Source organism: Meriones unguiculatus, chromosome 19 (genome assembly GCF_030254825.1).
Source record: "Meriones unguiculatus strain TT.TT164.6M chromosome 19, Bangor_MerUng_6.1, whole genome shotgun sequence".
Taxonomy (NCBI): Eukaryota; Metazoa; Chordata; class Mammalia; order Rodentia; family Muridae; genus Meriones; species Meriones unguiculatus.
The window spans coordinates 60,463,872-60,478,131 of NC_083366.1; the positions used below are offsets into that span (position 1 = coordinate 60,463,872).

General features: G+C 42.6%; 1 long non-coding RNA gene across 2 annotated transcripts; it reads right to left on the minus strand.

Moving 5' to 3' along the window:
- Window positions 1–272: 272 nt before the first annotated feature.
- On the minus strand, window positions 273–14,115 carry LOC132649222 (uncharacterized). 2 transcript variants are annotated; one of them, XR_009587665.1, is made up of 5 exons: window positions 13,951–14,115; window positions 13,580–13,799; window positions 7,788–7,897; window positions 1,153–1,307; window positions 281–700 (listed from the first exon to the last, which is right to left on the minus strand). It is a non-coding gene; the product is annotated as an uncharacterized LOC132649222 (long non-coding RNA). The 2 variants fall into 2 exon arrangements; XR_009587664.1 differs by having other exon boundaries at window positions 273–700; window positions 13,580–14,115.
- Between the last annotated feature and the right edge of the window lie 145 nt (window positions 14,116–14,260).

A 14,260-nucleotide genomic window follows, 5' to 3' on the forward strand; every position in this document is an offset into this window, starting at 1 on the left:
CTCATTAGGGCTGCCGTCTGCATTGCTCGTCTCCAGGTTTCTTGCTTGCTTTCCATTCACATCAATTCACATTCTAGCTAGAGGCATGTTTTGAAGGTACAACTGGTCTCCGGCCCTCCTTCTCTCTGCCTCCTGGCTGTCATAGAGTGAACTATGGTGTTGTGCATCGGGAGTTTAATAATGCCCAATATTTGCTGTAGGCTTTCAAGGTGCCACACAGTTTCTGGGGCTTTGCGTCATTCCACCAACATCAGCCTACCAAGCAAACACTTCACAGGATCAGCAAACCAAAGCTGAGCCAGGAGAATAATTCACAGTCGTGGAACTGGTGATGGGGTCAGGACTCGGGTCCTTTCATTTTGGGAACAGGGACCATAACCAGTATTTTCTTTTTTTTACAATACTGTACATTTGACATAATTTTATTGAAAAATTGTAATTTAGGCAATATAACTGAGACAAGTGTATAATACAAAATCCTATGAGTTCAACTTTTAGTTTTCTTCAACTTGGAGTTAAAAGAGGGGTAAGGCGTGAGATGGAAAAGTGTATTTTACCAGCTAAGCATAGGAAGAGGAGATGTATCTGGAGGTTTTGGTGCTCAGAGACAGCTGTATTCTGAATCAGAAATTGATGTTATGGGATCTTCTCTGTGAATAGGCAGAATGCTGCTGTCGTGGCAGGAAGATGACAGTCCAGCCTTGGAAGAAAAAGAAATTACAGTTTATCAGGAGGAAGAGGTCGACACCAATCTCACACAAGCTTTTCCAGAAAATACCAAGAAAGAGATCACTTCTCAGCTCATCCTCAAGGCCAGTATCACCTAAACCAAACAAGAATGTCAGAAAAACCATCCACCACTTGGCTTCAGCTGTGAACATAGTTACAGGTCTTTTACACAATATTAGAAGATCAATGCAGAAATGTATATAGCTTTGAATTTTCTTTTTTAGTGTTTTCTTTTTTTTGGTGTTTCTGACACCCAGAACAGTTTTTTGTTATTTGTTATTTTTTTCCCAGTCACAGTGACACATGCCTATAATTCCAGCTGAGTCAGGAAGGAATTGCAAATTAGAAGCTACATGGAGCTACATGATCCTGTCTGGGGGGAAAAAGTCCAAGCAAACAAAAGCAGCAACAGCAATGAAATACCTTATTGATGTCCTCTGTGATGTCATCTTCTTCACCTACACTTTGTGCTAGCAGCAAGAGAGAGGCAGGCTTTTCCTGTCATGGCTTCAGTGTTTCTGTGCAGCTGAGCGGGGTTGGCAGAAAGAGCCTTCCATTCTCTATGCAACTCTTTGTAACTGTAAAAGATTTATTTTAATTTGAAGATCTAATGTAGTTTTCACATCCTAGACACTGTAACCTATATATCCATAGACTAAAGATAAGGTTTGGAAAATCAGACTTTATACTTTAAGGCCTGTCTAGTTATGATTTACCCTTTACAAATTATTCTTTCCAGTTGGGCATAGTAGCGCCTGCCTGTAACCCCAACACTAAGGAGAATATAGCTGGAGACCAACTTGGGCTACATAATTAGACCCTAACTTTAAAATAAACACACACACACACACACACAAACACACACAGAGGCATAAATATAAGACATATGCACACATACATGAATACATGCACATACACAAACACATATATACACAGACATAGACACATACACAAATGAATATATGTATTTCACCCTTGCAAGTGAAACCAGATCTTTTAAAGACATTATCACTATGGTAACAACAGAGTGAATTTAACTATTGTTTATGATATTTATAAAAACGTGAAAAATATAATCACAATAACTTACATTAACATGTCAAAGAATAATCCTCAAACTCTACTGCATATAAATATCACATAAACAAGTTTAATTACAAAAGACTTTGGCTTACCACCAAGATGTGAAAACATTCTGAGCTTAATCACCCCAGGTTCATTTGGAGAGAAAATGGCACTAAAAATACTTAATATTATCCAAAGGATAATTTCAGATATTAATCTGTGCAAAGTTAACAAAATATATGGAAACCAGATAATAGAAAAACTGACTACAGTCCCATACTGGTCTTTAAACCTGTATCCATGTTCAAAATGCACAGGACAAAAAAAATAGTACTAAAAACAGTGCCATCTTCATAGGCAGAACACAAAATAGCACTAGAGATAAGAAATTATACAACTTTGAAAAGAAATGTCCCTTGGATTTTGATGGTTTGATGACAAGTAAATTTAATAGTTATATCCTTTTCCTTCCTCTATATTATACACTTAGTCCTCTTTAATAGAAAATTATGTTCTCCATTGTGCGCTAAGTAGAATCTGTTACATATGTTAATGACAGTGTCCTGTTACCCATGTTGGTTCTGTCTTTCAAGAAACCAGCGAATACAAAAGACAGACAGTTTTTTATTTCACAAATGATAAAATAAAGTTGAGCTTGTAGTTGATACTTGTCTCTGACAACTGGCCAGGCCAGCACAGGCTTTTCCTGGTTAGTCTTTTGCTCTGTGGCTGTGCCGGAAATCAAACCCACAACTTGGTGCATGCTAGACAAGTGCTCTACCACTAAGCCACAGCCCTCAGCCATCAGAAGACCTATAAATCCATTAATGCACTTTTCTGACACTTTAAGGCTGGCAACTTACAATGATCAGATTTCCCCTGGTCTTGGATCACAGAGTGGGAACTCCTGAGGCTGTCAACAAACGACCGGCAGTTTAATTCCACTCCTAAAGTTTTAGAGAAAGCACTGCACCATTTCTCTCTTGAAACATCTCAAACATTGTCTTGTTAAAAATATGATTGATTTGCATATGTAGCAAGACACATCCTTCTGCTTAAAAAGGGGGAAAAAAGGCTTTGCATGACAGAACTTGTTCTGGTCAAATTTGTTCCTGTCTGCCCACCTGAAACTGCACACTGGCATGATGGGAAAATCTTAAGGAAAGTTTCACCTGTTTGCTTGGGGCAGTGGGATGGCATTATTCTAACTATCCCAGTTCAAAGGACTTGGGGGTAATTAGAACATACAGTGCTTGGAGAAACAAGAAACAGGCATTTAGTGACATTTAATCAACTGGAATTCTTTACTCTGCTTCCAGTGATCTGCTTGTCCAACCAAAACGACCTGTTCTGCATGAGTGAGGGAAAGCACCTGGATTGTTAATTAGTACTTTAACCTGACAGAGTGGGTAGATTAGTGTTAACACTCATCCTTTGAAGTGTAGTTAATGGAGATGCCGTCTACTCATACTGGAGTTCCATGGCAAAGTTTAATTTCGTTGGTTAGTTTAAAATATCTCACTAGTATTTCAAATAACACTCCAGAGTCGAAGCACTTGATTTTTTTTCCCCCCAGAATTCTTTTTAGGCACCAAGAGCAATGCCCATTCCTTAAAATAAACTTGTGATATTTAAAAGGCAAATGAAGTGGTTCTCCACCCCCCCCCCCCCGTCACCCCGTCTTTCAGGGAGGCAAACTACACCCTCCCAGTCCCTCCATTTTTTTTTTTAATTGCTTTTTATAGATGTCTGTGGCTCAAAACAAACTCAGCCAACCAACACTTTGGCCCATTCCCTCCAGGGCTATTCTCACCTGTAGAACTGGCGTGTGTTTTACTGTTTCTTAACAATGCTCTGGTGGCCCTTAAATTTGAATCAGAGAGCAAAAGGGAAATAAATTGCAGTTTGGCTTCCAGGGCACCTCTCTCAGCCCGCTCTGTGATTTTGGGTAAGCTTGAGACATGATCAACTCCCATTGGCTGATGCTTACCCCAGAGGTCTTTGGAGGCAAAGGCTGTGTAGTTTGCAATTAGCACCTGAGAGAGTGATTGGCTGTGATAGGACATAGTGACTGTCCTATCACTATGACGACCAAAAAGAACTTGTGGAGGAAAGAGTGTATTTCCCTCACACTTCCATGTAGCAATCTGTATCAAAGCAATGAGATTCAAGCAGGAACTCAAGCAAGGCAGGAACCTGGAGACAGGAACTGATACAGAGACAGTGGAGGGTGCTGCTTACTGGCTTGCTCCACATGGCTCGCTCAGCCTGCTTTCTAATAAAACCCAAGACCACCAGCCCAGGGACAGCACCACCCACCAGGGACTGGGCCCTCCCACACTGATCACTAGTTAAGAAAATGCCCAAAGCTGGCTCTTATGGAGGCATTCAGCTGAAGCTCCCTCCTGTCTGATGACTCTAGCTTGTGTCAAGTTGATATCAAACTAGCCAGTACACTGGGAGAAGGAGTTTGAAAGCATCTACACACAGGTCTTGTCTCCTTAATGACACGGGCTTTCCCTGCCCCTCGGTCAGAACGACACTTACTTCAATGGGACTGAAAGTGGAATACAAACAGGGATGCTGAAGAGCAGCCAAGGGTGGCATCTGCTGACCAGACGTCCATGCTAGAGAGGGCTGCAAGGCTGTCTGTTTAACCAGGACCTCTTAAGTTGTTCCCACTTATTATCCCTTTTCTGTGTGGCTGGGGGAGGGGAGGGTGTATGTGTATGTGTGTGTGTGGGGGGGTGATTTACATGCATTTGTCTGTGTGTGCACCCACACTCAGAGCAGGATGTCATATGCTGTCATCTCTCACTTTCTGTCTTGTCACCTTGAGATGCTCTCTCAATGCACCATTATGGCTGGGGTGGTTGGTTAGGGAGCTTCCGGGAGGTTCGTCTGTCTCTGCCTCCCAGTGCTGGTGTTAGAAGCACGCATGGTCACGCCTGGCCTTTTACATGGGTGTTAGGGGATCTGAACCCAGGCCCTCATGCCTGCAGAGCAACTGATCTTAGCCCCTGAGCCACCTCTCCAGCTCCCCCTTTCAGAATTTTTTTTACATTTTTTTTTTTGAGGGAGGGAAAGAAAGAGAGAAAGAGCATGTGCACACGGCATAAGTTGAGGTGTTAGCTCTCTCCTTCCACGTGTGGGCTCATCAGATTAAGCTCAGACTATCAGTTTAGAGTCACCTCAAGGTCCCTTGCTGCCCAAGAAAATTTTACATGACCTGGGTATAGTTATACAAATAAAGCGTTTACTGATAATAAATTGTAAATAAATTCTTTTTAGGATAATTCTTTGGTATACATATAATTTTACAGTTTATTTACAATGAATACAAGTCTGCATGCTAATGAGTGGTTATGCCTGTTTATTTTTAAATAAAAAACAAAATCTTGGCTGGATATTTGATACTACAAGACATAAAGCATATTCAATGCTGCAGAGTTGTTGGGTATTTGGTTTTATTATCTTCAATGCTGAGAACAGCACTTCACATAAATACATAGTACATATAAAGCCATTTCAGAATTTGCTGGAATTCTATCCTAATTCCAAACAAAAATTTGTTTAATCATTTCTTTTTTTAATGAGTCAAATCATCCACTCAAACAGAAAATTTGAAAATCAAACATCTTCACACAATTCGATCCAGAAGGATACTAATTTGATATTTACATGACAGAGAGACAATATGAAAATTATTTGCTTTCCTTAGTGAAACCACTGTGTTTCTGTAAGAGCAGAATCATTTCCAGAGGCAGTAAAAAATAATAATAATAATAATAAAAAAACAAAAACTGCAATTGATAACAAACGAGCCTGGAATCTGGGTCCAGATGTCCAGGTACACTGACATGGTGTGGTGTGTGGGCATGAGGCATGCAAATACCATGTGTTGTATGCTCGGAACCAATTGCACTGAAGTCCTGTGGGGCAACTGTTGTCTCAGGGAAGAGTGCTCCCATTTGTGGTGCTGTTTGGGGAGGCTTTGGAGGCTCTGTCACCGGGGACAGACTTTGAGAGCTGTCAAACTATCCTTGCTGTCTTGAGCTTACATTTAAAGATGGCGCTCTCGGCTTCCTGCGCCAGCCCCTGATCCCAGCCGCACCTCCCTGGCCACGAGAGACACAGCTCTCTGGAGCTCAAAGCCCAAGTAAACCCTTTCTTCCGTAAGTTGCCCTGGTCATGTTTTATCTCAACAACATAGAAGTAACTAATACAGGAACTCAGGGACACACTTCCAGAAAGCCCTTGGATTCACTGTGCACCGGAGTTTGAATTAATTTGGGGGTGTTAACGTATTCATAAATTTTCACTTCTGCCAAACATTTCTCACAACTCCTATATTTAGTTATCAGACCCTCTGTGGGGTCACAACCTATAGTTTAAGAATAAATGAATAAAAAGCTGTGACTGGAGTAGAGAAGCCGCTTAGAGGCAGTGAAGGGTTCTAGTGGATGAAGAAGGGAGTGGCAAAGAGCAGATTATGACAATTATTGAAGATTCTATAGAAAATATTTTACTTTTAGATTTATAAGCTAATATTTACTATCCTTGAAGCATTTAGGGTCAAAGGTAGCTTCATGACTAAAATTTAAACATTTCAGGAAAAAAAATCAATATGATAAAATGTTCCTGGCTGAGATCATCAATGTGAAACTACATAATTCTTTGCGCTATTATTTCCTATGTTGATTTAAAAACTGAATAGTAGAGGCTTGAAATTTAGTTCAGTGATAGAACTCTTGAAATTGTCTGATGTCCTGGGTTCAGTCCTAAGTGCCATAAAAAAAATAATAACAATAATAATAATAATTAGACTCAGTGTCCTAGAGTTTCTATTGCTGTGATGAATCACCATGGCCAAAGCAAATTGAGGAGGAAATAGCTTATTTCAGCTTGCCTTTCCACAGCACTCAATGTTCATCATTGAAGGAAGTCAGGACTGGAACTCAAACAGGGTAGGAACCTGGAGGCAGGTGCATGGAGGGTGCTGCTTACTGGCTTGCTGTCCATGGCTTCCTCAGCCCGCTTTCTTATAAAACCCAGAACCACCAGCCCAGGATGGCACCACCCACCATGGACTGGGCCCTCCCCCATCAATCAAATGAAAGGCTTGGGTCAAGTTGACATAAAACTAGGCAACACATGCAGACATGGAGGAGCATATCTGTAATTCCCACATGTTGGTGCAGAAGCTGGAAAACTGCCATGAGTTCAAAGCCGGCCTGGTTTATAGTGAGTTCAGACCAGCCAGGGCTGCACAATGAAACTCTGTCTTAGGTATGCAAAAATGAAGGCTCTGGGGATGGCTCGGGCGAATCAAGTGCTTGCTGCACAAACATGAAGACCTGAGTTTGATCCCCAGCACCCACGTAAAATATCCACATGTGACGGCATGCCCTGTGGCTTCAGGAGACAGAGACAGGTGGATTCCAGGGCTCAGTGGCCAGCCAACCTAGTTAAACCGGTAAATGAGACCCTAAAAATAAAAGGCGACTGTGTGTGTCTGAGGAATGATACCCAAGGGTGATCTCTGGCCTCCACATGCGCGCGCGCACACGCACACACACACAGAGTCACTCACTCATTCTTAGGTATATATGCCCACATAGGTAAACATATACAAAATTTAAAAACAAAAACAAACAAAAAAAACATTAAAGGGCAGCCTTTTAATGCTATTATTTGAGGTTATTTTGTTATTGTCACATAGAGATATAAGCAAATACTTAGCATTGCTTTTAAGTATTGATAATGTATGTTTTAACTTTAATGACGTACACAAAAATTCTAATGGGAAAATACAATTTTTCGTTTTTATGGGGTGATCTAATTGATCTCATAATCTGTCACTTGGAGTGGCAAATCCTGTCAGTCATCCTCCAGCAAGAACTGTCCCTGAAGAGAACTGCATGTCCTCTAAGAGGGCTGACAATCAGGACCACAGCACATGTGAGCCATTTAAAGGGGAACCAGCATCTTACCATCGTCCATTTTCTCAGCGTCTTGCTGGAGTTTTCTTTCTATATTTTGCCTGTACGAACCATTTTAGGCTTGCAGTTTTTCAAGGAAACATTCACAGCTTGATGAGATCCTTTTAAGAAATGCATTTGAAGCTGGTTAAAACAACTACAATCCGAAAAAGACCTCTTGTCATCTAAAGTGGGACTGAAAACTGGGAGAAGGGTTTTATTATTCTCAAAGCACCCAGAAATGTTGACTTATTTTGTATATACCATGATCCCAAAATCTAAAAACTGCCCTGAGCAATGTCATTGATAAATCTAAGTATCCTTCCTTTTGACAAGAAGACCGATAGCAATCCAACTGTCATCTTGTTTTCATGAGTGTGTATTTGTCCTAATCTTTTATAGTTCAGCTAATTATAGCTTTGTATTACAACGCCCTCCATCTAAATTAGGCCCCAAGATAAACGGATTTGCTGTTTGTCTTCCTTCTATATCTCTAACTCAGTTGATGAGTTATTAATAGTTTTTTCTGGAGTCAATGATATATATTTGAATTTGTCACTAGATAAGACATGCAGTAAAATTTAAAAAAACAACAACAAAAAACTGTGTATATGTGTGTACAAATTTTCTTCCTTCCTGAACAAAATTAAAAACCAGATCATCCAAGATGAGAAATAAAAGGTCAACACTTCTGAGTTTGGTTAGTTGGGCTTCTCCCTTTGCTCTAGACTTACGCTCTAGGTTGCTGGGCATGGCAGCCCAGGCTAATAATTCCAGTACTTGAGAGGTGGAGACAGGAAGATCAGCTACAGAGCAAGTTCAAGGCAGCCTGGGCTACAGGAGACAGTCAAAAACAAAATCAGAAAGGGAGGGGACAGGAAGGAAGGGAGGGGCAGGACAGAGGTTGAAGGGAGGGAGACACAGACTTTCCTGGAGTTACTTTTGCTTTCTGGCCTGAGCTTTCACAGATTTCTAAGTACTTTAAAACTCATTCATGCCAGGGAGTCAATCTTCACTTACTCTATGCAGACAAAAGACCAATTCGCTATTAGGCTGTTTTTAACAAAGGCAAAGGACTAACCAAGTGTAACTCAGCAAGCACCTGCTACTGTTTGACTGTGATTTGCCCTCCTAAGATTGCTATGATGAAAGCTTGTCCTCAGTGGAGGTCTGAATTTGTAGAACCTTCAGCAGCAGTCAATTAGTGTCTATGTCTTGGAGGCCCCGTCTCTTGACGGGATAATGCAAGTATTGTAGAACTGCATCCATTCCCTTGAGAATGGGTTATTATAAATTGAGTTCAGCCGTTCTAAGTCATATTCGTGCACAAATGTCCCATTTTCATTTCTCTTTCCATTTTCCCACCATACTGTGCAGCCGGAGGGCCCTCATCAGGGTATTGGCAAGATGTACGTTAGACCCTCCAGCTGCCAGGATCATGAGCCAAATAATCCTCTATGCTCTGTAAGTTAGCCAGCCTTGAATACTCTGTGATAGCCAGATGGGCTAAGTATTAAAATAGTGTTGCTCAACAAAATGTGGCAAGCTGAACAGCGTCTCAAAGCTATAAGCATCACTCAGCTGGATGACACATTCCAAACAAGTAAGGAGATCACAGAGGTGGCCTTTCAGGGCACTTTAATTGTCAGAGGACCAAATGGAAAAGAGGGGGCAGGGTTAGAGGGATGGCTTAGCCACTAAGAGCACATATTAAGTTTGCAGAGGACCCCGGTTCAGTTCCCAGCACCCATATTAGACAGCTCACAACCACGTATAATTGCAGATCCAGAGCATCTGGTGCCTTTTTCTGGCCTCTGAGAGTACTCACAAATCACGTGTGTGCTTGCACATACACTTAAAAAATAAATAATTTTTAATAAAAGAATTGAGAAGCCATATTAGCTGGGTGTGTGTGTGTGTTATGATTTTTCTAATATTCATAAAATTACATTTAGATTTGGGACTCAACAGCTTTAGCTCATCTTAATACCTTGATGTGTTTCCATTTTACAAACTGTTATGTATCACTTGCTTGTGGCACAATCAATATTTACCTTTTATTTTCTGTCTCTCTCTGTGTAGGGGGTGGGATTTACATGTGCCACATTACACATATGGAGGCCTGAGGACAACTTTAAGCAGTCAGTTCTCTACTTCCACGAGGTAGGCTCCAGAAATTGCACTCAAGTTAGCAGGCCTGGCAGCAAGCGCCTTGCCTACACTGAGCCATCCCACTGGCCCACAGTGACTATTTAGAGCACAGTATATGCAGACTGAAACATCAAGGCATCAGTCCTAAGCAGAAAGTCCTGATAAAATGACAGTCACTTCATTTCTCTCTCTGAACTGTTCTTTTTTAAGTAATCTGTCTTGAAAAGTAACCATCCTAGTAACTATCCTAGAAAGAAGGAAAAAAAGAATCATTTAAGCAGCTATCCAATTAAACAATGCAGCTTCAGATCTGCCAGTTTTTAATATAGGGGTTCTTCCTCTGTCCCCTTTCCCCTTTTAAACCAGCCAGTTCAGTAAATGAGATATTGTGCTTTGATGCTAGGCACGGAACAGATTAAACTACTGAATTTCATGAGGCTAATATTTCAAATTAGAGATTTCAGCTCACTCAACTTGTTCTAACACACTTCTGCCTGATGAAGCGTTACTTATGTGAATAATTAGCTTGAATAATGTGTGAAAGCCAAAGGACAGCTTCTCAGGCAGCAGTAACTGTTCTTTCCTCGATACTCTTACAAATGAATTCGGAGAGGAAGAGGAGGATGAGGCCATTTCTCCTCCCGAGGGCCTCTCCTGTAACCCCGTGCAGGGCTTCTGCAGCCCTGCATGCAATAGTGAGTGTAATGAGCAAAGACAGGTACCCAGCCATGTTGAGCAGACAACACACTCAACCAGGAGAATTTGTGTGGAGATAACCATTGCACTACAACTTTACACGTATTAGTCTTGCAACCTAGCACATGAGGCGGAGGAAAAACCCGTTTGTGTCTATTGGAGCAGCCAGAACCATAGTGAGTTAACCAGTACTGCCACTTGGATACAGTTTTTTTTTTTTTTTTCTTTTAAATAACCTACATTCATACAGGCAATGTTTTCACTGTGCTAGCTAAGTGTAAAGCTTTCCTCTTTTGTTTTTGGAGAGACAGGGCCTCACGCTGCAGCCTAGACTGGACAGATTCAACCCGTAGTCCAGAGTGGCCTCAAATTTGTGGAAGCCTCCCCACCTCAGGCTTCTGGGTGATAGAAAATACCGGCAGGAGCCATCACACCCTACTTGGGGGCAAAGGAAAGCAGACAACAAGAACACCGAGGGCCTCCCTGGCTTCAATCACAACTCAATCTGATTCGCTTCCCACCTCCAGCCCTGGATATTCAGAGTCTCTTCTTTTGGAGCTAGACTCAGCTGGGGCTTGAAACTGGCTCCAGACACTCTGTACCATTAGCAGATGGTGGAATCTTCTAGGAAGCGATTCCCTAACCAAGTCTTTTAAGCATAATGTGCTTTCTCACTCGGCTTTCCCAGTTCTTAGCCGGTCTCTCTCTTATCACGAGGAAGAAATGGCAGGAGGGAAGGGAGACCAGAGCAGCCTTCTCTTCCACCTGCACCAGAAGCCTGGATTTTTTTTTTCCTTTCCTGACATCAGGATTTTGTTTCCTTATCATGCCTCCTATTTTTGAACTTTTTTTTTTGGTCAGGAGGAGGGTGTTGTTTGCTTGTTTGGTTGGTTAATTTTCTGTGTGTGTTTTATGTGTGTTCACTCACATGTATGTGGAGACCATTGATATTAGGGGTCAAGATCATTCTTCACCTTTACAATTTTTATTTTTCACTAAACCTGGAGTTCACCAATGGGTCAGAGAGCCCCTGGGGTCCTCTCCACTTCTCTCAACACTGAGTTAAGAGCACATACCACCAGGCCCTGCTTTGTATGTGGATGCTAGGGATCTGAACTCAGGTCCTCATGATTCCACAGCAAGCACTTTAGATGCTTTTTTTGTTCCTTTCCTTTTTGTTTTGTTTGTTTGATTTTAGACAGTCTTACTGTGTACCCCAGGCTGGCCTCAAACTCCTGATCTACTTACCTCAGCTTTCCAAGTGCTGAGATTCCAGGTCTTTGTGCATGTGTACCACAACACCCAGCTCAGGGTTTGGTTTATTATTTATTATTCACTAATTTATTAATTTTTATGAGGTATAGTTTCTAGCCAAAGCTGTTCTCAACTTCTCTACTGAACCTACAGTGATTCTTGCACCTCTAACCCCCAAGTACTGGTGGGATTGCTGGCCCGGTGGCACATTCTTGCCATCACATACAGTGGTGGCACAGTGTTGCCAGCACCAGCAGCTGGTGATGCTGGGACCAGTTGGTGATCCTGGGGGTCAGCTGGTGAGGCTTAGGTTAAGCCTAAGGATTTGTATACACAAGGCCAGCACTCTGTCAATTGAGCTACACTCCCAGCCCTTTACCTTACTTTTGGTGAAACCACTTTTCCTCACTTGTAGCTGGTGATTTTTAAAAAATTGTTATATCTCAGTGTTCATGCATATAATGTGAAGAGGTCAGAGAACAACCTGTGGGAGCTGGTTCTCTCCTTCCACTGTATGAGTCATTGGATCAAATTCAGGTCATCGGGCTTGGTGGCAGGTGCCTTTCCCCACAGAGCCTTTCACCAGCCCTTATCTGGTGACACTTGGTTTTTAAAATGATTAGATCTTCACTGAGGATCCCACGGAAGGAACTAAATGAATATGGATTGGAAATGACCGTGTCAATCTTAACCATTCAACTGTTTTGTAAGTAAATGATGAATGCTAAATTTTTCTTAATTAAAAAAAACCTGACAGACATTTCCTGTGCTCTTCTATATTTATGCTTTTTAATAGGAGAAGCTAAATAATTTGTAGAATCATTTATATGAAAAAAAAAACATTTTTAAAAATCCCTGCCAAAACCCAAAGTAAGATAGTTGCTCCACAAAAATGGAAATGTTTTTGTCTTATTTTCTGGTCTTGTTTTCATTCACTTAGTTCGTTTATTTTTGTCCTTCCTCAGCTCCTTTCTAATAGTTTCCACTCCTGGTCCCCTCATTTTCTAGGAGTTTTGGCCTTTCAAAAAAAATTAACCAATATAAGCAATTTCCATCTTGCATCCTCTCCTTGCGCTGAAATTTCCAGTGATGGTGCGCAGATGAGATAAGGATAATCTAAATGTTATCTCCCAGATCTGCCGCCCAGGATGAAGGGAAGGAACCGCAGAGGAAGGGACATGATGCAAGCACGCACCGCTCAGCAGTGCAGTCACTGAAACACAGTCTTGAGTCTGCACAGCCCTCTCTGCAAGGGCTGTGTTGCGATCCAGCTCTTCTTCCCTGATACTTTCCCCATCTCATCAGAAGTAAGCATCACTGAGCTGCCAGCTCGAGCTAGACAGCAAGACTTCGTCTTAAGTACACAGCAAGCAAACTGACCACCAGGACAGAGATAACAACAGTCCTTGGCAGGCAGGGATGGCTAAGATTGCTTCACCGCGATTCCCCGGGGAAGATTCAACAGATATCTAGTCTCCCTCCATTCTGCTGTGAGGACACCGAGCTTCGGGGAGATGACGTTTTCCAAGGATCCAAGGCTGAAACCCACATCTCCTGGCTTATCTTATAAACCAAAAGACAGGCAAGGTAGTCGTGCAGGCGGAGAGAAACAGGTAGCAAAGACAGGAAGACTGTACACCTTTAACTATTCATCTCTTCCACTGAGATATCCCTCCTGCTAGGTCCTGGGAGGAACCCCTTACCTTTAAAATGGGGTAACATCCGGCTGTCCCAGAAAAAGGACAGAGAGCGTATCAGGTGTGTGTAGTGAGTGAATTCGATGCGAGACAGGGTGGGTAACTAACACAACGGAGGCCCCACCACTCTGCGTTTCAATTTAGCAGAATCCACGCACAGAAACCCTTGGCACGCGTCAGTGTAAGAACGGCGCTTAGATCAAGTTGTCGGCTTATTACTGGTCAACTGCAAAAAATAAAAACAAACAAACAAACAAACAAAAAACAAAACTTTTCTGCTCAGATTGCTCTTTCCACAACCCACCGTGGCAAAGCCCAGCGGGAAAGCCTTAACTTGAGGCTCCCGCTTGCTCGCTTCCCTCTGGGCTTTCACTAACCACCTGGTTATTGGAGTGACCCCCGGGCAGGAACCCTGAGAACCGTGGCATCGCGGGAGCGTTTGATCAGAGTCCCCTCGAACCACGACAGAAAGGCGTCGGTCCCTTGGAGCTGCGGCCGACGGCGGGCAGGGAGGAGCGTCGCCCAGCGGCGGAGGCCGCGGCGGTACTGGGGGTTGGGGAGCGGGTGGACTCCCACCTCCCGCCGCTCTACAGGCGGCACCGGGAGGCGGGGCTGCAGCCCATCGCGACTGCGGATTGGCTGTCGGCTCTGGGGAGGAGGGGCAAGCGCGCGGTGATTGGCGGAGGC